The 27053-nt window shown below is 37.5% G+C and overlaps 1 long non-coding RNA gene across 8 annotated transcripts in view; it reads right to left on the bottom strand.

The window, feature by feature from the left end:
- Positions 1 to 2733: 2733 nt before the first annotated feature.
- LOC148224954 (uncharacterized) overlaps positions 2734 to 27053 on the bottom strand; it is a 68223-nt gene continuing 43903 nt past the window's right edge. For 4 of the 8 annotated variants that reach the window (XR_015801802.1, XR_015801798.1, XR_015801797.1 and 1 more), the window contains 6 exons: positions 17939 to 18057; positions 16528 to 16587; positions 15839 to 15914; positions 12897 to 12977; positions 9513 to 10640; positions 2734 to 6665 (listed from right to left, as the gene is read on the bottom strand). This is a non-coding gene — a long non-coding RNA (uncharacterized LOC148224954). The remainder of the gene's footprint in view (positions 6666 to 9512; positions 10641 to 12896; positions 12978 to 15838; positions 15915 to 16527; positions 16588 to 17938; positions 18058 to 27053) is intronic. The other 4 variants (XR_015801801.1, XR_015801803.1, XR_015801799.1 and 1 more) reach the window with 4 other exon arrangements.

A 27053-nucleotide genomic window follows, 5' to 3' on the forward strand; every position in this document is an offset into this window, starting at 1 on the left:
TAGCTATGAGGCAACTGCTCTGATATACCATTGTAATTGTAGAGGAATTTCCACCAAAATGTTTTAAATAATTGCACTAGATCGAAGGGTTAGTGACTAAAAAGATTTGGAGAAGTTAGAAAGAAGCATTTGAATCTTTCCTCTCAACAAAAACAAAGGAAAAACACAGTAAGAGGTCATTCTTCTCTTGTGAAATTCCTCAATTACCTGCAGAGTTAAAAGGAAGCTTTTAGTCAGATCTGTTCGTGATTAAAATATATTAGCAAGTCTGAACAACTTGTATATTAATTCAACCATGCTTTTTTTTTCTGCTGTGAATGGTGTTTTACTCTTTCGAATATTTGTAAAGAAGACATGTACCCAGCACATTGAATCCAAATTCTTATAGTTGAACTATTGAAGGAAACCCAGTTAGAAATGTATCTCTGCAGAGCACTGAGGTGTCTGCCAGCAAACCTAATGTGCACAGTCAGAATCACTTTATGTATGAATCACCCAGCATGGCCATGGCCCTTTAACGCTTCAGGACTAATTTCATAGGTTTAGTTTCTATTCTTACACAGCTCAGGGCAGCTCCCCTGGGCTGGGAATGTGGGGACTGCCCATGGGAGAGGCAGGGCTGGGCTGGGCAGTCTGGGTCCAGCTCACTGTGCCAGCCCAGAGCAGCTGGGGGCACTGGGGAGGTGCAGCCCTGGGCACTGGGCACCTGCCTGGCTTTGTGCATGCCTGGGGCTGGGAGCTGAGCCACGGGGTGGCCACAGCTCTGTGGTACCCCTGGCTGGGAAGGGCAGGGATGTGGGGACTTGGAGGCTGGTCCTTCTGCTGGGGTGATGCAGCAGGGCTGGTGGCCCCAGGGGGGTGGGTTGGGGTCCCCAATTTTCAACAGGTGGATGGAGGGGGGCTGTGCAGGGGGTGTCACACAATGGGGCTGGGTGACAGCACCTGAGTGCTGGACCATGTTAAAGGGGTTTTGTAATAAGATGACACATGTGGTATTGTACATTGCAGACAAAGCTGCAGAGAAGAACTGACGTGGTCATCTCCCAGGAGGGACCAAAGGACAGGAATCATCAGCTCACAGCCAGGACTGGCCCATACCCAGCCTTTCCCTCTCCCAAGCTGCTGCTGCTGCAGTGTGCTGTGGCCTGCCCAGGGAGCAGCTTGTCCAACATCATCTTGGAGCTAGCACCACAAACAAGGATCCCTGTTCCACCAGAAGGCTAAAGTCAAGTACGGCTGAGCTGCTGCCAGATGCATAATGCACACACAAGTGCAAACAGATATTCAAACAAAGAGCAATGAGCAACTTGGGGAATGTGTAACCAATCTTCCCTCAAATATACACATCAGTTTGCCTTTCAAACAGAAAGTAAAATAAAAAAGGTTATTTACATTTATTAACTGTTCTACTACAATGATAAACACAAACATGTGGATGTTCAGGAGGTGCAAGACCATCTCACAATACGTATATATCCTCATATTCTTAATTCTTGCTATTTATTTTTGTTAGAAATTAGGATGTGTTCAAGGAGCTGGAAATTAAAATTACTCTGAATGTCTTGCTGTTTTATACAGACAAGAGTGATACTAAACCACCATTGTGCCAAGTTAGTTCCTTTCTGGGTCCACTGAAGAGCTAGAAAACAACAGTCCAAACAACAGTCCCAGACAAGTATTTTGTAATGCAGAGTTGTTCCTTAAAATACAGATGTTTTTCTGTTTACTCATTAATAAAATGAGTAAAAACAGAGGCATGGATGCTGCATGTATAACTAGGAAGTGGTGGCAGGTAAACATCACCTGGACAGCATCCAGCAGTTTTACTTCCCTCCCAGGATGGTAACGTGGGTATGTTGGACATAATCTTTTATGTGGTGTGTAGCTCAGCCTGTCAGCTACAGCTCATGTTTTTCATCATTATGGCTGCAAAAACAATACACACCATAGGAATGGTAGATGAAAATAAAGTTATTAATACAAAAACATCACTCTTTCCAGTGTTAATTTACTCAATTTAAGTACAGCTGGGCCAAGGAGAACAAAAATCCAGCAGTCGATGCAACTTTTAGAATAACTGCAAGTGTTCTCATTTCCACTTGAAAGTACCATTCATTAAGTTCTACAATGTTTCATTCTTCATCTAATACCCCTCTTGCTTTCACCTATTATATTACAACAGTTTTATGTATTTCTGGTGAGGAAAAGGCAGCTGGGTCCTCACTCTACAAATGTTTTTATGGATGGAGTCAGCATTAGCAAATACAGAATCCAACTGTATTTCCTGGACTAACTGAAAGAGTAGGGTGCTAATGGGAAGGCTGGCTGAAAAAAAATATAAGCCACACTGAGCAGGGCTCACAGTAACTCCATATTTATGAGGTGACTATCTCCCTACTACATCTCTGCTCACTGCCACCCTGGTTCTGATTGTCCCTGAAATCAGCACTGATATCAGACAATTGTGTAATTTGATTTGCTTTAGTTTTTTGAGAACAGTGTTCTCAAATAGTTCCATGCTAAAATCCTCACAGTTCTTGCTTACTACTAATACCCATCCTACACATATACTTAATCTATGTTTATTAGTTGCTTTAAATTAATGGAAGTGCCTTAAACAAGCATATGAAAAAAAACCAAATCTTTATAAGATAAATCCCAATGCAATGACAACATAAAAAAGAAAAAGGGACAAAGAAACAGAAACAAAGAAAAAAAACCCTACCATGAATCTGCTCATATATTACTTTATTGATTTATTGACATTACAGTTTAAAATACTTATAAGATTTCATTAGATTCTAAAATTTTACCCTGTACTGTGCTAAAAAGTGCAATTCTCTTATTTCATGCAATGGAAGATATAAAATATGTTGGTATGAAATCACTGTAGTGGCATTACCAAAGTGTTTTTCTTAGGTACCATTCAGATATATTTCATAGTGACAAAGCATTGCAATAAAATATACCAAAATAAACTCTTTAGCAATACCATAATGACATATTTTGACATTATTGGGGTGGAAAGAGAAACTTTCAAATACAATCGTAAAAAGAAATTGGTCTGAAACTCATACTAAAATCTCCTCCAACAAAGCATTTTCATTCATAAAAAACAATATTTTTTGCCATAAAATTGTTCTCTTGCCTTTTTTTCCTTGCTTCTTTGTGTTTTTTTTAGCAAGCCTTTGAGACTACTCACTTTAAAATAAAAAGTGAACAAAATCCTACATGTAGGCCCAAAAGTAATACAGCTTTGCAGTTAGTGTCTCTTTCCAACGAATATAAATAAAAGCATACAAATCTCTGTCTCTTTGTGCTCCATGCTTTCACAGCTTCACCCTTTGCTCATTTTCTGACCCATATTCTCTCTACCCCAAGTTTATTCATGACCAAACAAATGGCAGTGACAGATGTCATCCCATAGACCACTTGAATTGCTGTGTCAGGATGGGCACCAGGCACCTTCCCCTCTGTGGCTCTCTCAAATTATTAAATGTGCAGCCAGGTCCATGAAATGAAAAGAATTATAATGAGAAGCAGATATTTCATAGGTCAAGTTAGTTCAGTGTAGTATTGCAAAGTTGAAGCAATAGAAGATCTGCCCAAACAGAAGAAAACTAAACAGGTTATAAAATCTTCCTGCAGTTGTTATGCCCTTCCATTTTCCCCAATAAAAGGAAGGATGAAATCCATCTAGATACTGGAAACAGAACCTGCCATAACTGATTGTTATTTTAACCAGAGCTGTGCTGCATACTGCTGTTCTTCTGGACAGTTTTATTCATACAAGTTGCAGCACTGAGTTGATTGCAGCTCCTGCTGGGATGGGGGTGGCTTTGCACCTCTGTGATGCAGAGCTGGAGGAGGATGGAGCCCTCAGCTCTCGAGTCATCTTTCAGTGCCCACATTGGCCTGGGAACAAGGGAGAGGCTGATCTGGTGTGAAGGGCTTTGCACAGGGAGTTTGTGTCTGACTGATGTCCATGCTTTGCCACTGAAGCCTGGGAAAATCGTCCTAATGTGCATAAATGTTTTATTTCAGCTTTGTAACACAAAATAATTTTAATTGAATTATGATGAAATAGCAAAAAGACAATAATATTAATTTTTGAGAAATGAAGTGCATTGGCAATGTTTTAAACATATCAACTCACATTTTTCTTGATTCTAAAGCATTTTGCTCAATAGTTGAAATAATTAAGAAAAGACTTATTGTTTCCTGTCCTCAGTGGCAGAATGAGAATTGTTGCTTCAAGGTATTTTTTTTCATTATCAAAATAAGAGCAATGCAAACAAAATTTGTATAAAATGACAGTACTTCAATAATAAGTTTGCCATTTTAACCATAAATTCATCCAGAAGGCAGACATTCTGTAAGAAGAAAGTCAATATTTCTCATATGTAGATCTGCCTTAAAACTATCCATACTTTCACAGGCCTGGAACAGTGCCTGCATAAGCAGATCCTTTAGAATTGGTGCATCCCCATAGCACATTGCTCCTTCCCAACTCTCACAGTAATGGGGGTGTATAAAATGCAGGTATTTTTATAATAGAACTCTCAGTTCTTACCGTCTGACTTTTGCTCCAGTCCTGCAGTGAATGTTGAGTGGGTGGAGTCAGCTGGCCAGGTGTAATCAATAGGGATGGAAAGGAAGACAGAGCTGCAACAAAATGCAGCTTTTTAGGTCCTTTGCTATTTTTGGTTGACCTCATTAGAATTTCTGCCTTATTCATTAAGGCTCTGCTTCAGCAAAGCATGTAAGGCCATAGTTACAACAAACACTCATCTGAATGAATAAATTATATTATAGTTAAATACATGCTTTCCTGTTTTCCTGAAGGGTGTTTTAGCACCTTGTTTTTCTAATTAAAAGAAAAAATGTCACAGAGTAAAATGCAGCTATGTAATACCCTATTATTTTGCACAACTCAGACAATAAACTTAATCTTATCTAGCATGCTAAATAACTTGGAGAAGTTCTTAGCCATCTAGTCAACACACCTTAAAATTTGAGGGTAATGCTTATTATAGATGCATAAAGCTCATTACTAATGAATAAACATTCATTTTACATCACTTACTTTAAATTCATGTAATTCTTTATCCGTCTTGCCTATTCATGTAAGGAATTTAAAGTTTAGCTGATTTAGAATTATCCATTAGAAACAGAAAGGAGGAAAGAGAAGGGAGGGGGTACACGTTTTTTGTATTGAGTAAGTTCAAATACAACTTGAAGGACTTAATTTCCAGTTTAGAAGAATAGCATTTGCACTGGAATAAACTATGACATGTTTAGTACTGTAGTGGATTTTAGAAACAAAGTCATAAGTAAGCAATTAAGGTCTTTGCTGGTGAGATTTATTCTGTAGAAGTAACGAAGAGCATAATTATTGGGGACAAACAGGAATATTTTTGTGCTTCCTTTGAGGCTCAAAACTCACTCATATCGGATGGCTATAGTGTGGTATTGCTAACCTGAAAAAATAAAAGACAGAGAGCTTGACTTCAGCTTCTCACAAGTGAAAAATTAATAGTGATGCTAAGAATGTAGGAATGGTCCTAGTGGCTCAGAACTTGATGCAGCTTTGCAGCATCCTCCAGTAGCTTGTCTCCAGCAATCACCAATAATCGATTTCTAGATGGGAGTCTTAAGAAATAGAGCAGACACAGCAATCTTACTCCTTACACCAGTCTGACAATCTCTGCCTTGTGAATGTGCAAAGGTAGAGTTACTGGTTTCAACATTTTTGAGAAGTCTTTCTCTTCCAGCAGTCTAATCTCACTTTGAAGCTGTCAGCGAGGGTTTTCACAGTTTCCTGTGACAATGAAGTCTTCTGTATATCCTCTTTATTTTGTTTGGTCTGCAACTTCATATCAGAGTTCCCACAGTTCTTGAATTATGAGGAACAACCATCAGTTCCCTCTCTACCTTCTCAGTTTCACTCATGATTTTATAGTTCTGTCAAAAGCTCCCTATAGTGTCTCTTCTCTGAGCTGAGGAGTTCTTGCCTGTCTAATCCTTCCCCTGAGAGTTGCTCTGTAAATTTTTTTATCATTATTGCTCTTCTCTGTACTTCTTCTGTTATGTCCTTGCAGTGGCAGGGAGGCAGATTTCCAAGCAATACCCAGGATTCATGTACGTGAAGTGCCATTGCATTTTTCAGTCCTGTACTTTATTTTTTTGTGATAACTCATAAACATCTCATTTTTTTTCTGTTGACTGTTGTTGACTCCTGAACTAACATTTTCACAAGCCCTGTTACTAGACACCTGAAATCTCTTTCCTCAGACACAATTGATTGTTTAGAACATCTCACTCCAAAGGTAAAATTGCGTTTTACACGGCTATCATCCTTTTCACTTCTTCCACATTTAGTCATTATCCTACTAAGTTTTAACACACCTGGTAGCTCAGTATTGAGAGTTTACTGGCAGTTTTATTAACAACTTTTTCATCTCTGAAAGCCTTCTGCATCATCAACAAACTTTACTGTTTCACTTTTCAGTCTTTCTCCAGATAATTTCTGTATACATGTAGCAATGCTGGGCCCAGTGTGAAACTATGAGACTCCTAGAATGGTTTTCCTGTATTGACAAAAATTACTATTTATACCTACTCGCTTTCCAATTTTTGAGTATTTATTTGCTCATGGGAGAATCCTGGAAAGAAAAAATAATTTGATATCTTTGATGGAATTTGAAAGGTTTTTGAAGCAAAAGTATACAATAGCAAATGATTATTGATTCTTTAAAGGATGAGCAAGACCAAATGTCTTTCTATAAAATATTCATTGATTTTTCTCACGGATATCACATTTATCTATGCACTTTCTGACTGTCTTCTACATTATATACTCTACTAATTTGTCTGATCACTAGTCCCCAAATCTCCATGGGAACCTTTTCCAAATTTTGATGTAGTGGAGTTTTGATTTTTCTTTTGCTACTCCGACCATTTAAAGAGGAAGGTGAGAAACCACTTATAATTGAATGCTATTTTTAAAATGTTCAAGACCCTTTAGAACTCTGACAACTCATTACTCTGATGTTAGCTTTTCCTGCTTTTATCCTATGAGATGGATCCTCCAAATGGTTTCCCCTAAGGATTCTATCATGCTCTCTTCAGGTATGAAATGTGCAAAGAACTGATCTTACTTCACCCAGTTTCTGTCACCAGGAACACTCAAGATACTTCTCAAGAAATAAGTACAATCTTTATTATAGCAAAGGAAAACAAGACTGCAAGGTGAAGGGCTGGCTTTAATAAAGGACTGACGTCAGGACCATGTGCATAAATATCTTGTCACTTCTTCAGTGGTTTAGCACTAGCAAATTTGATATGAATGTCCCATCACAGTTTAGCATGTCTTGTGCCTGGATTGATGCACAGTCCTTCAATGGAGATAGAAACTGTTTCCTGCCTCTTTTTTGAGGTCTTTTTCATTAGCCTATACTGCCTGATATCTGAGCCTACTTTAAAGGGCCTTTTAATAGTAGTTAAAGAAAAAAATCAGGATTTACTCAGGGTCGCCCCAGATTAAAAAGAATACATTAAAAAGTCCAAGATAAGATCAATCTTATTGTTTCAGAAATAATTACAACCCAAAATCAGTCTATGCATAAATGAGATTTAAATCACAAATTCACAGAATATCCTGAGATGGAAGGGACCCATAAGGATCACCGAAGTCCAGTTCCTGGCCCTGCACAGGACAGCCCAAGAATCACAGAATCACATCATCTGCTGTAGAGCATTGCTCAAATGTTTTTTGATCTCTGTCAGGCTGGTGCTGTGACCACTGCCCTGGGGAGCCTGTTCAGTGGCCAAACACCCTCTGGGGAAGAAACTTCTCCTGATACCCAACCTAAACCTCCCCTGACACAACTCCCGGCCATTCCCTCAGTCCTGTCACTGTCACCACAGAGCAGAGATCAGTGCCTGCCCCTCCTGTTCCCCTCACAAGGAAGTTGTGACTGCAGTGAGGTCTCCCCTCAGCCTCCTCCAGGCTGAACAAACCAAATCCCTCAACTTCTCCTCACACGACTTCCCCTCCAGACCCTTCTCCAACTTTGTAGCCTCCTTTGGATACTTTCTAGGAGCTAAATGTCTTTCTCATATTGTGGCACCCAAAATTGCACACAGCACTGGAGATAAACCTGCACACTTCCCAGCTGACATTGTAAATCAACACAGAGATGAGGGCAGTTCCAGAAAATCTTTCATTATAAATTCCTGGTGTCTATGCCTTGTGCCCCAGCACTGTTCATGTTTGCATACTAACTAATGAACACACCCCTCATTTAAATTAATGCTCCCTTGTCTGGTATAAACAGTCTGCAGCAATTCTGTAGCTGGCAAGCAAGGAAAAGAGGAGAGGCTAAACAGGATTAGCAGAATATCAAAGCATCCTCTTTAATTACCTGCTACAATATGTTCATTTATTTTTGTCTCCAAGTTACTTTTTTTCCATTCATACCTGATTGATCACATAAGAACAGGGCTGGGAGCTAGGAGAATCTATTCATTATTTTAAAGGTAGTTATAGGGAGTGCTCTTATTAATCAGAATTTTAAGAGGAAAGGTATGAGGTTGTCCATTGCAATTCAGAAAACTAATGCTCAAGGGGAGGACCTAGGCAAGAGCCACTCATATCAGCAGGCCAGCTAATCTAATTGATAATAGTCCTATTAATTTGGAATTGTATATTAACGGGCTGCAGCACTGGATCATCTTCATACCATTCTCATTATATCAAGTCCTTATTCATTTGGAAGGTTAAGAAGTGCATAGTATTAATAACAAAATTAAATGGAAGGATGTAAATTGGAAAGAGATATTTATTAAGTGTTTATAGGAAAGAAATAAGCATTTTAGTTCCACTATCATTTGACTAAGGCTGCATATAAGCACCTGAAGAAGTTGCATGAATGCAAGATGATGAATTAGGAGTTGAAATTAAGTATTATTATTTACTTCAAAAGTAGGGAAATAAAAATATGAATTGTGGTTCTTTTGTCAGCTGCAAAAGAATTCCTGTGAGTGTTGCTAAATCACCACAGTTGCATAGTGCCTTTCTGAAGAGTGTCTGGGTCATTGTGAACATCCTGCTTAGACTGTGGCATGGACAGCAGAATGCCAGCAATTTTCAGGCAATGCCAAGTCATTAGTCTCTGAAGGCTTAGGCAAGGGAGAGTTTCTAGGACATTTTGCACAGCTAACCTCTCTAGAAGTGCTCAGAGCAGAACTTCGGGCACTTAATAAATTTTACAGCTGAAAATTGAAGAGCTCTTGACCCTCTGCTACTCAAGCATTTCTTCCAGATTGCTGTCATGGACCTTGGTGTATGAAGTCTTCCTGTGTTGCACTTCAAGCATGGATCTGTAAGATTTTTTCTTTGAAGTCATAGGTGATTTTCTACTATAGTTTATGTTTTATGTAACATGTTAATAAAAATGTTAAACAAGTCAGTTGGATCTAATATATAAAGAGAGAAAATAAATACGTACCAATGCTCTTCTGTGCTGTTTCATAGAAGTGATATCAGTTATGGGTATGGTCCACAATTTCTTCTTTCAGTGTGAGAAAATTTCTCTCTAAGGCAGCTCACATTTGTTTATTTATTTATTTACTTGTTATTTGGCTTCATGCTTCTGGTATGTTGTGTCCAGAGAAGTTTTTGTTACATATTTTCAAACAGATGGGTATGATTTGGCACAGCTGGGTTTATCCTACCAGTTACACAACTTGGAATAATCTTGTCTGGGTTAGGGCAAAATGAGTCATAGCTTCCCAAAATCATTTGTCACTGTTGTAGAATTAAAAACAATTGGTCCTGATTGGTAGTTTCTGCTCAAAAAAAGATGTTTGATTTGAAGGAGCAAGACTGCTGCAGATAAAAACATGAGGGCTCATCTCAGAACTGCTTTATTTGAAAAACTTAGGTCTACATTTTGGTGTATGGTAATTTTTTTTCTACTCCCACGAAATGAAAAAGTTCTCTACAGTGATGCTGTAGGATATACTGTGTAACTGGTTCAGTGCTAGAGAATAAATATTGAAAAAGAAATAATGTTATGTTTTTACAGTAAAACCAGGATCTGTACAAAATACCCTCTTTGTCTTCATGAGCAAAAGAGTATGGTAACGAAAATTTGTTGAAGAAAATAAAGAAAACAAATACTCTCTGAATTTCTAGATTTACACATATGAGTTTATATACCTTGAGCAAGACTTGTTTGATTCCTCCCTCTGCTGCTGGGCTCTGTCTGGTGTCAGATTGGTCACTTTGGAGGGACAGGTTACCAATCTCGGCAGAGAACAAGTCCAGGTGAGCCAGCCAGAGCCAGCCTGTGCTTAGGACTCACCACAACAGAGAGATATCCATGAGCTAAATTCCAATCCCTGCTGTTTCTTCAGAGGGGAAAGCAAGTTCCCAGCTGACACTAAGCAGAAACAAAAAGCTCCTACACAGTTTGCTGGCAAGCTCCTGCTCTAGTGGAGACACCTCTTGTAATCAAATTCCTGCTTTGAAGTCCAGAATTACTTTTGCTGCACTTTCTTCAATGGAGTTTGTTCCGTCTTCCTCCAAACTACAGATTGAATTCCGTCCTTCCCTTAGGAATTAAGAAATTAATCTTACACAGAAAAGAAAAAAAAAAAAAAAAAAGTTTTGGTAATGACATTATGATTTGTCATCAACTTTGCTACCAAATTACAAGTAACACCTTATAGGGTCCCTGTCACCTACTCCAAAAAGTTTACCCATGTTTTTTCCATGTTTGATCCTATGAAAGCACAATGAGACTTTCATACATATAATTCTGAAATTTTACTGTATTAATACAATGCTGATTTCAAGACAGATTCTACTTTGCCCTGCACTGCAGAAATCTGAGGAAGCATATCACTGCTGTGCACTGCTCTGTTTCTACACACCAGAAAATTCTTCCTCAGATCATCATGTCTAGTTGCTTTAAAATAGGAACAAACAATGCCACTTAGCATAAGTTGGGTAAGGTAATAAATGAGCTGAGTGCTGAAATGAAGGTTCCTTATTTGATCAAGGAACCTAAGGGATTCAATATTCATGAATTCGTAATTTTTTTTCCATCTATATCGAGTCAGCAGATGCACATCAAAAGCTGAATCATGTTTACCAAAGGGAAGGAAAAAATCTACTGATATGTTGATACAACAAATCCACATATTTCCTTTGCTGGCATGATTAAAAGGGACCAGAGTTTAAGCCTTTATCTTAAGGATTTCTGGTAAATAATGCCAGAATAGATAATTTCACTGTGTAAAATGTGATCAAAATTGTGCAAAAAAAAAAAAAAACAAAAGAGAAGAGAAGTTCTGTGCTTTTCTGAAAGTAGAGGGATTTTTTTTTTTTTCCATTAAACTAGTGTTTCCTATCCTGGACTCCAGGATCTGCATTCTTTCATGACCTCATAATCTATACGAGGCTTGGAGCACTCTTAAAGGAATCTTGGCAGTGGGACAGGGACCTCCCCCAGCAAGCCCCCAGGGCAGCACAGGTCTAGCATTCATTCCCTAATCAGTTCTATTCTGGAGCTGTGTTTTTAATGCCATTTAAACCTCTAGTTGTTTATAATGGCCTTGGCCATGTGGGACCTATTAAAAAAAAATCCAGGCCTTCCTTAACCACATGAATTTTTCCAGAAAATATTACAATAATTTACAATGGAGAAAAAAGAAATTTGGTACTCTGAAATCCTCATCCAATCACACACCCTTGCTTTCACACAAATCTCCATATTCCTACCATACAAGATGTGTAAAAGAAAACTCTCAGAAATTTTCTTATGTATGCACCTCTTGGGGCTGATATGGGCCGTTATTATGATTTATTTGCTATTTGTTGTGCACTGGCAGATGTTTGAGTATTTGCAAACAAGATGGATGATGTTACCATTGTGTGACCTTGCAGCCTATTTAGTAATGAGTTAACACAGGCAAACAGGGACCCCAGAATAATGATGTGCTGGCAGACTTGGGCTACTACTGAGTTATTTGTATTATTGCTTGAAGAGGCATAGATGTTAATTACCCAATTAGTACCAATTAGTAACTCAGCTGAAGTGGAGGTGGTGCTGTAAAATTGTTAAAATTTCTCTCAAAATTACTTCCTGGGGCAAGCTTCCACCTAAGAAGAAATTAGATTTCTCAGTGCTTTTCTAGCAGTAAGTCAAGAAACAACTGCTAAGCTAGCTGACATTGTTAACACAATTATACTGTATTTTAACCTATCTACATTTTTATTTTTATCTTTGATTTAGTGGATTTACTTTTTCTGTAGGTTGCAAATACAGATCATCAGAACACAGTTCAGCTTGCTGCTAGAAAGAAAGGAATCACTTCTCCTGCCACAGATCAGTAATGCTTGAGTAAACCAGATTTGAAATTAGTAGGGGCATGAAAGAAGTTCTAGTTGTGGTGGATGATAGGACAAGATAAAGACAAAATATTTTTATATTTTTTCTTATTCATTGATCCACTCTTATATTACAGTAGTCTCATGACTGTTTGTAAGGTCTCAAGTATGAGGCTAATGCAAAATATCAAAAAGCTACTCAGAAAATCTAACATGTATAAAAGAATACTAAATGGTTTAAAATAGCTCTTTAAAGTGCTATTAGCTACTGAAACCATGGTCACTCTTTCAAACTTGTTACTTCTCTTTCAGTACATTAAAAAAATAGGTAAATTCAGTTCTATTCAGATCTTTCTACAGCAATATTTACCTGCCATTAAACAGTGCAAGGTACAGTTCAACCTTTATTTGCAGTAATGTAGTCAATAGGAATTAATGATAGTGCCAGTAAGCAATTGAGGTCAAATTGTGATCAATAGATAACAAAACCTCTCACCTTGTTGCACTATAAGCATAGTCCTGAACCAGTTTTTATTTCTTTTTAAAGTTGACTATATTTTCTTACATTGTATATAAGCTGCAGGGATGGGAAAAAAAACAGTTATGATTTGGTATTTATTTGATATTTTTTTCCTAGTCTTGATATAACTGTATATAAAGTCTTCATAACACATTCCTTAAATTGTTTCTTTCTGCAAGAAACAGATCCTTCAGGTTACCATTTTGATGAAAGAACAGTTCACCAGGAGCCAGAGCACCAAGTTCTGTGGATGAAGAGCCAAGACTCATTCTGGAAACTTGAGAATCCATTGCTTGCTTATGCAATAATTGCCACGATAAAAAATTCATCTCTCAGCGTCCTGTGCAGTCAATATCAAATGGATATTTATAGATTCAAGGTTTTTTAGTAGTTTAATCAAGTTAAAAAGTGAAAGGTGCTGTTAGATGAAGGCAATGGCATGCATAGTGAAACACCTTAATACATATAAACTTGTGCATTTCTAGCTAATCAATTACATGTTGCTTTTGCCTTTTATCTCTGACTGTTAACGACTGCCATATTAAATAAAGTCTTAAATAGCTTGCTAGGATGCTCCCTGGTCTCTAGAAGGCAGACTGAGTGTCTGCCAGCTCCTTTGCTATAACATCTTAAGGTCTTTAACTGTCTGAACAGCTGGATGATTGCATATAGCACTGGCACACAGCCACTCTCACATCCAAACCCCAATTAAAGCCGTTGTCACAGTGCTAAGAAAGCACAAGCTGCAGTTTTATTTTATGCAACAATCAATGGCAGTCATTTTTTAAAATGATATAGCACTATAGTTTTGCATATGGCTCAGCAAGCGCCCTTCTGTTTGCAAGTGGTTAATGATCTGCCAACAAGCCTCCCCAACGTTTTGCCATTTGATACTATTTGCCAGACAGTTCACACGAATACTCTTCAGTCTGTGTGCAGAAATTTCTTGCAGCAACCCATGTTTGAAATTTCAGCTACATTTATTGGTTAGAATTGAAAACAGAGGCCACATGCTTAGTTTTTTGTTTCTTGGTAGGAAAAGTACAGCTCTTGGAGGGAGAGGCATCTTTGGGGGATGATTCAACCAACCCTGTATTAGTGTAGGATGAATCACTCTCTGCCTCTTGGCTACAGAAGGAGCCTGAATGATTGACTAATCTAGGCACTTAAATTTCAAACTAAAGTAAGGTGGTTTCCACTCTTAATATATGCTTTTGACAGACAGTGATATACGACTGTTATGGTAGAGCTGTTAATGGAAACACTATTATATAGTATACTGTAGTAAGTCTAAATATCACTGAGGAAATCCAAAATTTGACTAAAAACCCCAAGCCAACAATGGTTTTAAATCCTGTCTCAATCAATAATAATATCCAAATCACATCTAAATATAATGAACTGTTAATATTTATATCTTCCTTTGCTTTACCTTTATTCTTATAAGCTCTTTCTTATCTGTTCTTGACACTGCATGAGTCATATTCTAACCCAAGTTAACAAAGTTTTATTTAGCAGAAAAATTGCTAGAGCCTGCAGTGCTATTCTTTATATATATATATATATATATATGAATGTATGTCTCTATGCCCAAATCACTTCCTTCAGTGCCTTGTGTTGGCAAACTTTAATATTAAAGGACCTTCATATTGATAAATCTGAAGTGTGTTTCTTTTGCCTAAGTAATTAAGCTGACATCCTTCAAAAGAATCCTATTCAAATAAATCAGAGATTAGTTAGAGAATACATTCTCTTTTTTGAACAGGTAGAAATGGCTACTTATTCATGCAATTTAAAATGCTTCCCACTGCCTTTTGAGAGAGCGTGTACATTCCTCTATGACATACTGCTTATCAGAAGGTCTTGAAAATCTTCAATTTCACTGCTTTCTTGTAGGGCATGAAAAACTGCTGCAGCATGTATAACTTCTGCATTGTGCTGATGTAATGGGCTGTTCTAGCTCAACATAGCCAGGATCAAGCAAGAGGTAGTGGAAGTTCTGCTCTCTGAAGTCACCAGTGTGACATCTCAGCTGATTGTGAGATGATTATCCTGGCCTGAGGCAAGAGAGAGTAGTAGCCATTTTGTGGGAATTCCAGTATCCCAGGATAATCTAAAATTAACTCCATAAATTTTTGAAGGGCACAAGACATTTAAACACATATATATATCTTATGAAAGAAAAAAAACCATATTTTTTTATTAAGACTCATTGTAATACTTTTTTTATTTCTCACAAAGCATTGGGGTAAGCAATAAAACATTTCTGTAAATCAATCCATCTGTGCCTTCTACTTTATGGGCTAAGAATATGGACATTGTTTCTGCTTTGTAATAATTATTAAGTCTGATTCATTGAATTCTGCTTTTTGACATCCTGGAGAAACCTCACTTTGATGGTCTGTTGTACTTGTTCAGGAAAAGTTCCTTTAATGGTTTATAGTGCCAAACTGACCTTTATATTGTGTTTATTTTCCTATCTGTGTGGCATGGTACTAACTCACATCTTTTACACCCTTTATAGCTGTCTACGTCTTTTGAGAAAGATACAGTTGCTTGCCTTTGATTTTTTTTTTCATTCTTTTATTGAAAAAACATTCTCTATGAATAAAGTAATGATTCAGTCTTTCAAGATTAGTTGTAAATCCTTCCTATAACAGCACATCTTCGTATAATTAACTCTGTGGCTAAACCTCCCCTTAAAAATATTTCAAAGGAATTTTCCATGCTTTATGTGTGATGAGTGACCAACCCTTTGAAAGTGAAAAGTTTAACCAAGTTTATGTCATCTGTTTGTGAATATTATAAGATATTTAAGTAATGACAGTGATGAGCAGAAAAGGAACATGAAAACTGAACTTTTTCATGTAGAGACTTCAGTGAAACATATTGTGCATTCAAAAAACAGTTTGAGTTACCAGTAAGGAAGAAGTAAACTCATACTTTTCATTCCATGAGGGAGTTTTATCTTTCAAAAAGTCCTTAAATGCTAAACTGGAATGAAAAAAAAAAATCCAGTGTTAGAAAATTCCTATGGTAACAACAGTAAATAAATATTTTGATAACATTAAAAATTTTAATTTAACTCACTGCACATTCATTTGATTATATAGTTTTATTTTATTCCATATTATTAGTATAAATAGAAGTATATGATGACATTTAACCAATAAAGGGTCTATTTTATTCCATTAGACAATGACCCTAGCAGATTCAGAGAGAGATCAATTTCCATGCCAAAACACATTTACTTTGTGTCTGTTTAGCATTCATTCTGCTTCTGTTCAGAACAGCATTTCCCAAACTATTATCTTATTGGATCAAAATGTGCAAGGCAATTCCACAGGAGCAACCTTTAGGATGGATTCCTGCTGCTCTTGTTTTCATTCACTCTAAGACCACTATCATGAGAAACAGGAGGGGTAATTCAGACCTCCATCATCAGATAAAAATAAGGAGTTGAGAAAAGGAAAGACAATAGGAAAATATTATAGATGTTCTTTCAAACCTCAGGAGAGGGACACATTTTAGACAAATGTTTCAAGAGTGGGTGTGGGATGCTGAGCTGGAATGCTTTCTGTTAACCATCTCTAATTTCATTTCCTACCTCGCTTTGTGATCCAGGAAGTCTGTTCTCCAGCATGAGTCATTTTGTCACATTCCAGATCTGAAATGAATAAAGCCATTAACATTTATAGTATGCTGTAGTTTTGCCATATTTTGCAAATGTCTATTATTTTTTCATCTGTTGTCATTGTCAGGAATAACAGCTGACAATGTAAGTATATATGCCCACTATCAGTGTAGAGAAAAATAAAAGTGACCTTTAGTCATTTCATAATAAGAGCTCATTCCAGTTTAAGATTTGTTGAAATGTGATTTAATCAGAGCAGAGGCTCAGAAAGAGTGCTTTATTATGACTGCTGTGGTGAAGGTGAGTTGCCTATGTTAACACAGCCATTCCATGAAGGTTTATGAGTGATATTGACTTTACGGGGTTTTGGTTAGATCTGAGCATCAGAATCTTAACTTTTGGTTTGATCCAACTCATGGGAAAGCCTGCTCCAAGAAGGCAGTGTGACTGCAAGGAAAATAGGAACTAAGTTGGCCTAACCTTTCAGAAGTTACCTTAGAAAGATTCATTCTTAGAAGTGGGAAACTGCATGGAAAGCCAAAACCAAAGTCACTCATTTATGATTAACCTTCCCAAATATATGCATATATAAATATATGCATATTCAATTAGGTAAGTAACAGTAATAATTAACTTCTAACAATATTATCATGATACTATGAATAATATTAGAGAGCTTGGTGCTTTGGAGATATCAGCTCGAGCATGCTCCCATATCTGCATGACAGCTCCTGCTGTAAGCCTCCTGCTGCTGCACTAATAAAACCTCAAAACACACCAACTAACCAAAACACCCCACAGAAAAATAAAAAGAGGAATTGATAATTGAACAAAGTACAGTTAGTTGTTTGCATCAACAGTTTTTGTGTATAAAATCCTCATATTTTAGGATTGGAGGCATTCATATGGCTTCTGGCAAAAATTATTTAAGTTGGCATATTCATACCTGTCAACTGTCTAATTCATTTTTGAATCTACGTAAAGGTAGACAATTACATCATTATAGCAGTGATTATACCTTAACTAGGTTCGATGTCTTTATGCCTTCCAGACAAAAGGGATCACAGACAGTACTTCTGTTTCCATAACAAAAGATAAACTTGCACAAATGCACTTCCTAGTCAGTCCGAATACTCCTTTATGGCAAGCATTCATTTAAAAAATATGGATATCTTGTTTTAAAAATCACATCACAAAAAAGGGAGTTGTTTGATATGGCCAAATGCTAGTCAGGCCTCTGTTTTATTCATGTGTAAGAAAATTACCTAAACTATGTGGGACCTGCTTTAGAGTCTAATTTCCATACTTTTGACCATAAGAATACCATTTTATCCAGGAGAGTGTCTGTGCCGAGAGAGACTAATGACAAAAATGTAAAATGTACCTGATCTACATGAGCATTGCACTTTTATCATAGAGATACAAGTGGTCACAGCAAGTGTAAGGTAGCAGAGCATCTGGAGTGCCCCATTATAAATGAATGTTTCTTAGGACCTGAGAAAGCTAGAACAAGAAAAAAGGAATGGTTATTGTTTAATGAGTGATTTTGTGTACGGGGTGAAAATATCCTTTATTGTGACATTCCACTAAGTTCAGTACAAAACATTTCTATACTTGCCATTTTTTAGGTATCTGTCTCAGATAATATCATCAATAAATTAATTTTAATGAAATATGGGTAGCAGAAAGCTTTTCCTGGAATGGGTTAAAATAAACAAAGCTGAATTACAAAGCTACCAGTGGTATGTGGAGAAGGGGCCATCATGTTGCTTTTGGTGTTGAATAATGCTGAAACCAGCTTGACTCATCAATCCCAAAATTAAACATTCTCATAGTGAGGTGCAGATCTAGTTGACTTGGTAATTTATCCAGCGAAGGAGCAAACAAGTGACACTACCAATAACTAATCTAAAGCTGCTGAGCTGACACAGCTGGTCTGGAGACATCTGACAGTCAATCACTTTATAGTATAAAAGCTCAGCCACACTTTTTAATGGCAGGGTATTCTAACATACTCTTTTGTGGAGTGATGTGGAAATTCCTGCTTTGAATGAGGATGCCCCTCAAGGTTACTCCTCAAGACTGAGTGAAAGAGACTTGCCCAGTGTCGTTGGTATCTGTAAGCAACATCAGTCTCTACCTAATAATTATTTTTTTCTAGCTTTGATATAATTGTCTTAATATAATTGCTTCAATATTGGCTCATAATGCATACCAGTAGCATACCTTATATACTGTGTAGTAAAGAGTTTTGATTAAGGTCTGTTTGTCTAATTATTATCAAAATAAATCATTTATATTTGTATAAATATAGCTGGTTTGTCACCCACATTCGAGGGACAGAGTTGTATAGAGATTCAATTACACCTTTTCAGACTCTAATAGTTGACAAAGTCTGGAGCTGAGATTGGATCCAGCTGCACCTAGACTCTCCTCTGAGGAGTTTAGAAAGCAAGGAGGTCTTTTCTGCACTTTGTGACACAGTGGGAGGACTTCCTAAACAACTTTGAAGCTCCCATTCTGCCTGTGTGAATATGTTAACTAAATTCCTTCCTACAGCTGTGCGTGGATATTAACTGCACACCTTCCTTCTCTTGCTTTGTGGAGCCAGTTACAGTCAGTGCCTTCAGCTGGCAGAGGGTAATTGGTGCTGGTGTTCTGCCACTCCATATTATGCCTGGTAGTCAATCACAGTCTCCTGAACGCTGCAAATAAAGCCACAAGTCGCAGCAGCTGCTCTGACAATGAGGAGATGTGCCTGGTCTCGCCCCTGTGGATGTCATGCTGAATAACCTCATCACCCAGGCTAACAGGGTGGGGTCTTTCCATCCCTGCCAGCTTCCCTTAGCTGGGCTATCTGTTCCCAGAAGTGTATCATAACCAGGGGATTATTAAGATAGATTAATCTCTCACCATCTTTACATTACTGCTATCAAGCTGTAAGTAGTCCTAACCACTTTATTTCTTAGGCAGTCCTCTGAGGTCTGCTAGACAGAAAACTTCACAAAATGCAAAGCTAATAAGATGGATTGAATCCCTCCTGGGGATTTTTGTGATCTGTCAAAATACAGATACAGTAAATGCAGATGATGGATGATAAATACAAACCTTAAAAAGGTTTGAAGAAGGAAAAAGTGGTATATTTATTTAGAAAAGATAGAAACGTTAATGAATTTTGCTCCATGGAAGCATTATCTACCATGGGTGGTTAGGGCTCAGGCTTGCACAACTAAAAGTGATAAATGAGACCCAGCTACAAAATAATTGTTGGGTTATGAGTGTCCCTAGAATCCTTGTATGGGCTTGACAATTTTAAATCTATCTCAATTTCTTATTAAATAATGTATATATGTGAGAAGGGAGAGCATAAACCCACACAGAAGTCTTTGAATTAAAGCTATTCTTACTTATTATCGGTGACAGCGAACTCACAGGTTTCATAGAAACTGTTACTTAAACTCTACCATGACTGTTCCATTCACACACAACTTTCCTTGATCAATCTAAACCTCAGATCTTCTGTACATGTAGGGTACAGTTTAGGTACCTTGATAATCTTTTGCTTGAAGTATCAAAGAACTGTTTTCCTTGTAAGACCACAAGTGGATTTTTATTGCTACCACTTCCATATCTACTGCTACCAATCACCAAGTGGGCTTAACCAAATACTGCCAAATGCCAGCTGGGATTAGCTAGGTAGAATAAGGGAGTTGTAGAGATGTGGCAAGGCTCTGTTAGTTGTTTTATGCCAATTGGTACTGTTGTCATTGAATAGTCATTAGATAGCTCTGCAAATATTGCTAGACTTTTGAAATCTGCTTTTTCTTTAAATGAGTCATATATGCTATTGGAAGCATCCTAGCTTTTATGTTAAAAAAATCTGAAACAATTATCCCCTTTCCTAACACTTTCTGACATTAATCAGGCAGTGGTATTTTAGCTTTTATGTGGTTTTGAAAAAGAAAGTTGAACTGCATCTTTCAACTCATGAGAGAATCTGTTCACTGATGATGATATTATTTGTCTATTTTAAATATTAAGTGGTGGATTTTTTTTCCGGTGCAGCCTCCTCTAGTTTTAAAATAGTGTGACTTTTGATGTGCTCTCTTAAAAGTGCTTTTTAGAGCACTACTAGAGGTGGAGAACCCTTCATCCTTGAGGTATTGATCTGGCAGGAAGCATAATGCCTGCTAATACCACCTGTGAGACTATGGCTTATAATTTTTATATCTGTTTGACTTAACATGCTAGAGCAGGAGAGGATCCCAGTAAAGCTGAAAGACTGCATTACTGGTAAATATGAGCTGGAGAGCCAAGACAGCCTGGATCTCTTTACAAACATTATGCTGTTTCCTGGCTTTGAGATCTGATGGGAAATTCAGAGACATGGCATGAGTAGAAAGCTTTCTAAGATTTAAATGTGTGTGTCTTATCCTGCAGAGAGTGAACTCGTTTGCAGTAAATGAAAGCCCATTGGCAGAGAAATGACATTACAGTCTGTTTGCTATGGAGTGCCACCTTGGCAAATAAAACCCCTCCACAGGACAGTCTCATCCTAAGCCAACCCCATCATAAAATTCAGCCACTTACTCACTCATCTCTCCCAATTACTAATTTTCAAGATTAAGACTTGCATTCTTAATGTCAGCAGTTATGCCTTATATGAAGCTTTTTTGCACTGACATCTCTAGCCTCAATCCATTATGTGAATCGAGTCAAATTTATTAATTCTTTGTTATTTAACAGCTGTGCTATGGTTCTCAAGCTCCTTCAAGTGAAGCCACATTCATTTGTCAAAACTGGGACTGAGTAAATTAAAATAGAAAATGCAAATAGTTAACAGCTGAGACCAGAAAAACCTCAGTCTTTCCTGTGCCCTTCTCATGATGTGTACCATAGCCATGTTTTGTTAAACTAAAAAACTGCTTCAACTTCACCTTTCTGTCCCCCTGACCTAGAGACAATGGGAGTCAGCATCATGACATTTCCATTTTTAAAATTCTTAGCACATACTGGAAAGAAACATTTTTCCTCCCTGGTCAGTGAACAATGGGACAGAAATCAGAGACTGTAAGCTTTATGACAAACAGAAATAAGAGAAAAGTATTTTTAAAAACACTAGGAAAACAGAATGATTTTTCTGTACATTTTGTGGTTGAATTTTGATCCAGTTTATCCAGTCCTCTAAATAAATACATTGCTTTGGATCATTATCCACTTGGGAGAATGCCATAAAAATGTACCACTAGTTGACTTACAGAAAGGAAAATATTACAAATTATAAATTGAGCACAGCTGGGCAATATCCTAGTGGGAGCAATTATTTTGGCATTATAAAATGCAGGAGATTACAAACCCTGAAATGAAGAAAAGCAATGACCTTTCTTCACCAGAAAAGTCTTGTTCAGTAAGCCTTGCTGAGAGATGGGTGGTAACACAGATTGATATATCGTGTTGCAAACACCATAATTAATGTGAATGACACTTTAGACTTCAGGGAATCAGGTAGTGTTAAAGGTGGTTTCTCCTGTAGAAGATGGTAACTGAGATTGGGGCTTTGAATGAATACTTTGCTCCAGGCATCACCTTTATCAGTACAATTTCCTCATCGTATTGACTCTCACACACCTCTTTTATGCTTTCAATCTCAGGCATCAGGGACTAGTAATGGTGCTGAGGGGGATATATCATGTGAACTCAGACTCTTCTAATCTGATATCTCCCAATATGCATTTAAACGGTTTCCTATCTTTAACAACAACAACAACAACAAATTCTATTGGGAATGTTTTTCCTTCTCTATTTTGTAAATTACTAAGGAGGATTACAAATAGTGCAATAAGTACTGTTTATGATGATTTAATGTTACTGTTCTAGTTAAACTGGTGTTACTAAAACCCCACCATATCAAAAGCCAAGCATGACTGCATACAGCACTGTCATTTCCTTTCTGTACTGTGTGCTTCCATTGATTAATAAAGTATCTCAGATTACCTCTATAGATGTATCCAACAAAATGCAGCAGAGATGTGAGTACTTAGGCTCTTTGTGTTGCTTCTCATTTTTTCAATAATCTCTACTGAGACATAGCTTGGATAAGAACTAATTCATTTCTAAGTCTATTACACAAAAATGAACATAGATTTATGGATATTCTCATGAAAATTCTAGTTAAATACTGGAAACAAAAAAACCTTAAGCAAGGGGACATATTACTCTATGGTTCATAGATATGGAAAAATCTCAAATATCTTAAATCTTAAGCAATATTTGGTATACAACATTCAGTCCTCCTAAGACCTGACAGATAATGAACATGGGCCCTGGGTAATAGTTCAATACATCTGCTTTTTTTTTTTTTTTTTTTTTGCTTGGAAGGCCAAATGCCAAAATACAGTATGTCTGAATGTTCTTTGGATAGCAATCTTCATCAAATATCATGTTTGGATACAGGAAATTATTTCTAGGCCAGAAATGCATTGTAAACCAGACATAGATAAAATGCTTCTATGTTCTCACAGGTGCTTGAAGAGTTAGTCATGATGGGGATGACACTGCTAGGATGGGAGTGTGTGTATGTGTGTGTAATAACCTAGTGAAAAGAGCAAGCAATCAAGTGGAAGAGTTGTTTTATACTCCCTTTCCACACCAAGTTGTTTTGAAGCAAATGTTCCTATAGTTCAGGAAGAGGTACCAAACATCACCTCTTAGTGGGTACTACCTGGCAGTGTTCTTCAAACCCCATGGTCTGCAGAGTCCAGTAATGAGCCCTGAGATGAAACATGGAGTATGCAGTAAGTATATAGAGTGTGTGTCTGAAACTGCTTAAGATTTTGATATTTTAAAATATAAATTCAGTGATACTGTATGCCACATTTCTCAGAGCTTTTTGAAAGCTGCTGCTACTAAAGTAGATGTTTTAGTAGACTTTTTTGGCTATTCTATGCCTTTAATTCCAACTCTCATTTCCAATCTTTCCTTGTCATGTCCTACTTAGATCCAGCTCCCAGGTAGCAGATGGAAGCTGCCAGTAGAAGCTGCAAGCAAAGGACTAGGGACAAAAGGGATTTCCTGCATTTCATTCTCAAGTAAGTAGTAAACATGAATATAAGAAATAAAAGAAAAAAAAAATCACTTAATTTTTTAACCCAGGGCAGGGTATTTGATGCTGAAGGGTGGGAAATCCATTACCTAGCATGTCTAGACACTTTCAGCCAGTGAGTTTCTCTGTGCAAGACAGACTGAATTCCATATCCAGAGACAAAAGCTTTCACATTTTGGGTCCTATTTCTTTGCCTTGAGTCCCATTAAACCTGTCATAAAAGTGTGTCATGGTTTAACATCACAATGAACTTCTTTTGCTGGGAGCCTGGCTAGCAACAAGGGTTTTTTTGCTATAGCACTTCCTAAAACATGCAACTCGAATTTACATACAACAATTGAAAGGTATTTCCATTTCCTTCACCCCTGGTAGCTTTGGATCAGGCTGTCACAATTAATCGCTAAACAGCAAGAACAGTTATAAATTTGATCTAATGCATTCAAATCAAATCTGCTGTTATCTCAAAACCCTCAGGGCCCGTGGTGTGCACCAAAAAGGTTTAAACCAGCTCATAACTAAGCCCCACACAGCCACTTGCTCACTCTCCCCTGGCTGGAAGGAGAAGAGAATAAGAAGTGTAAAAGTGAGGAAACTCGTGGGAGACTTGCAGGCAAAAGCCACACAGGCAAGCAAAGAAAAGCAGGAAATTCATTCCCAGTTCCCATGGGCAGGCAGGGCTCAGCCATCCCCAGGACAGTCTGGTACCATTATGTGCAGCATTGACTTGGGAAGACAAAGTCTACCACTCCAAATGCTTTCCCCTTCCTCCTTTTTCCCCATCTCAGTGAAGGCGTGGACTCTGTGCTATAACTGCTCAACAGTAACTAAAACATCTCAGTAATGTCAACACTGTTTTCAGCACAATCCGAGACAGCCCCATAAAAGCTACTGTGAAGAAAATTAACTCTCTCACTACCAAAATCAACTTAAAGAGCCTGGATATTACCATGAAATGTGTCCTGTCTCTTCCTTCAGTGACCTTGGGTTAACTCTTATGAATGTTTATAGATCAAGTGCAGTGTAGGGCAGAAGGTATTTCTAGAATAGGAAACTGCTCTTACAAACCCTTGAAAAGGACTGCCCCATATCCTTTGGTTGCTTTTCTTTGGAAGAGAAATAAGTAAGCTTATATTCCCTAACGTGAGCACACAGGCTGGAAAGGTTAGCATGTACTACTGACCCTTTCCTCTTGGGAATTGAATTTATTTTGCTTCTGATGCCAAATACAACACTTACAAGGCTGGAGTTAGGAGTGAAGACTGGTGGAGGAATGGGAACAGGAAGAGAAAAGTAGTTTGGACTAATCTATCCACATGTCTCCTGTTCAGAGGGGGTGTGGTAAAATAACATCTTTAGAGGGAAATAAAAACAACAAAAATAGGAAACTGGTTCTTCTGAGCTGTGTTTTTTTTATTTATTCATTCTCACTTTTTCTCCCTCTCCTCCATCCCCAGCAAGAATGAAAGAACAAAATAGCTGGACCTTTCAATTACTTTTTTAAAATTCTTTTTAGTTTTCTTTCTTTCTTTCTTTCTTTCTTTCTTTCTTTCTTTCTTTCTTTCTTTCTTTCTTTCTTTCTTTCTTTCTTTCTTTCTTTCTTTCTTTCTTTCTTTCTTTCTTTCTTTCTTTCTTTCTTTCTTTCTTTCTTTCTTTCTTTCTTTCTTTCTTTCTTTCTTTCTTTCTTTCTTTCTTTCTTTCTTTCTTTCTTTCTTTCTTTCTTTCTTTCTTTCTTTCTTTCTTTCTTTCTTTCTTTCCTCCCTTCCCATTGTCTTCTCTGTAAAGTTTGTGAAGAAGAAACTGGGATTAGGAGAATAGTTTTTTTTTAAAAAAAAACCAATTATGAATGCTATTTTACTTATTTTTATAATTCCTGTTTGTACTGCATAGAAGATAGTGCATACATAGACGTACTTTTCTGGGTAACTGCTTCTCCTAGCAAACTCTTCATTGCTGATTAGTCCATTCTATTTTCAGTTCTGTGAACTGAAGGTGAATGTGTGGAAGAGATAGAATATGCTTTTTCTCTTTCCAGCTGCAGTGCTTCTTCCTAATAACAGACAGCGTCCTCTAAATCACCTACAGTAACCCAGCAAGTAACAAAAGCAGTAAATTTCACACTCATCTAACATTATGCTGTTTCCAGAAATTCTTTACACTGGAAAGCTGAGACCAGATGGGATCTAATGACACAACTGGCTACTGTAGAGCAGAGAAGTACTGAAATTCCAGCTCTGTGCTGGGTGGAGTTGGTCACCCACAACCTGCTCATGCCAGGCACGGCTGACACAAGGCAGTGCTACAGGAAGAGGTGAGCTGAGGGAAGGGAATCCCTGGAGCTGTGTGTGCATCCCAACGAGCACCTGTGTGACTTGGGGTTCACTTTGTCTGATGGGCAGGTCAGTCAAAGGCAATATTATCCTAATGCAGTCTTCATTGTTTTCTGAGAGGCTTTTGCTGGCTTTCGACACAGGGATGTCTCTGCTTGGATCTGAACCACAGTGAGGGGACATGGAGCTCCCTTGGGTAATCATGGGGAGGGTATTACAGACACAGTGGGAGTATGTGCACACTTCAGTGGGTTAAGCACCAATTTACTATTTAACATTGGCTGGGCTCTTTTTCCATTTTTCAACCCAGACTACTGAATGGAGACCAGGAACCAAATAGAAGGAGCACACTAGGGAAGGCGAAAAAAAAGAAAGAAAAAAAAAAAGAGATGGGGAGAGAGAGAAATTGGGTTGATAATGATTGTGGAAATGAACCTGAATAGTAGGATCCTCAACTATCTCATTTTAAATGCTGTCAATGGCAATGAAAGTAAGACCAGAAATGCCAGCAAGGAAAATGAGCAAATGCAAGAAAGAGCTAAAAAGGGAGACAGGCTGAAAGAGCATTTGCCTGAAAGACAGGCAAAAAGAGTTTTATTGTTTGGTAAATTCATTATCTGCTGGGCATGGGTGAGTATTGAAATTACTAATGAAATTGATGAGTTGGCTTTTTTTCAAATACTGAGTTGAATTGCAATCACCAAGACATTATTACTTTACCTAATGTGAATAAACCATATTCCTTTCCCATTAATTCTAGAGAAATCAGCAGGCATCTAAATCAAATAATAAAGAATGGGGATTAAGGCTTTTCACTTAGAGTGCTGTTCACATGTCAGTGCCATTTTGATTGGGGTTTTTATAAGTTACATTAGGAAAGAGAACCTACTCTAGATGTCACAGGTTTTCTTGTGCTCATACTAATTGGACTACAATTCAAACTGGAGAAACTTAGTCACAAAACTCTCTGAATATATGCACTTTTCTGTATGTAAGGCTTACATAAGCTCTGTCTTATAAAAATCAAGCAGTTGTGCAGAAGACCTGAAAGATTTATGCAGAAATATTCT

Source organism: Sturnus vulgaris, chromosome 2 (assembly GCF_052056855.1).
Source record: "Sturnus vulgaris isolate bStuVul1 chromosome 2, bStuVul1.hap1, whole genome shotgun sequence".
NCBI lineage: Eukaryota > Metazoa > Chordata > Aves > Passeriformes > Sturnidae > Sturnus > Sturnus vulgaris.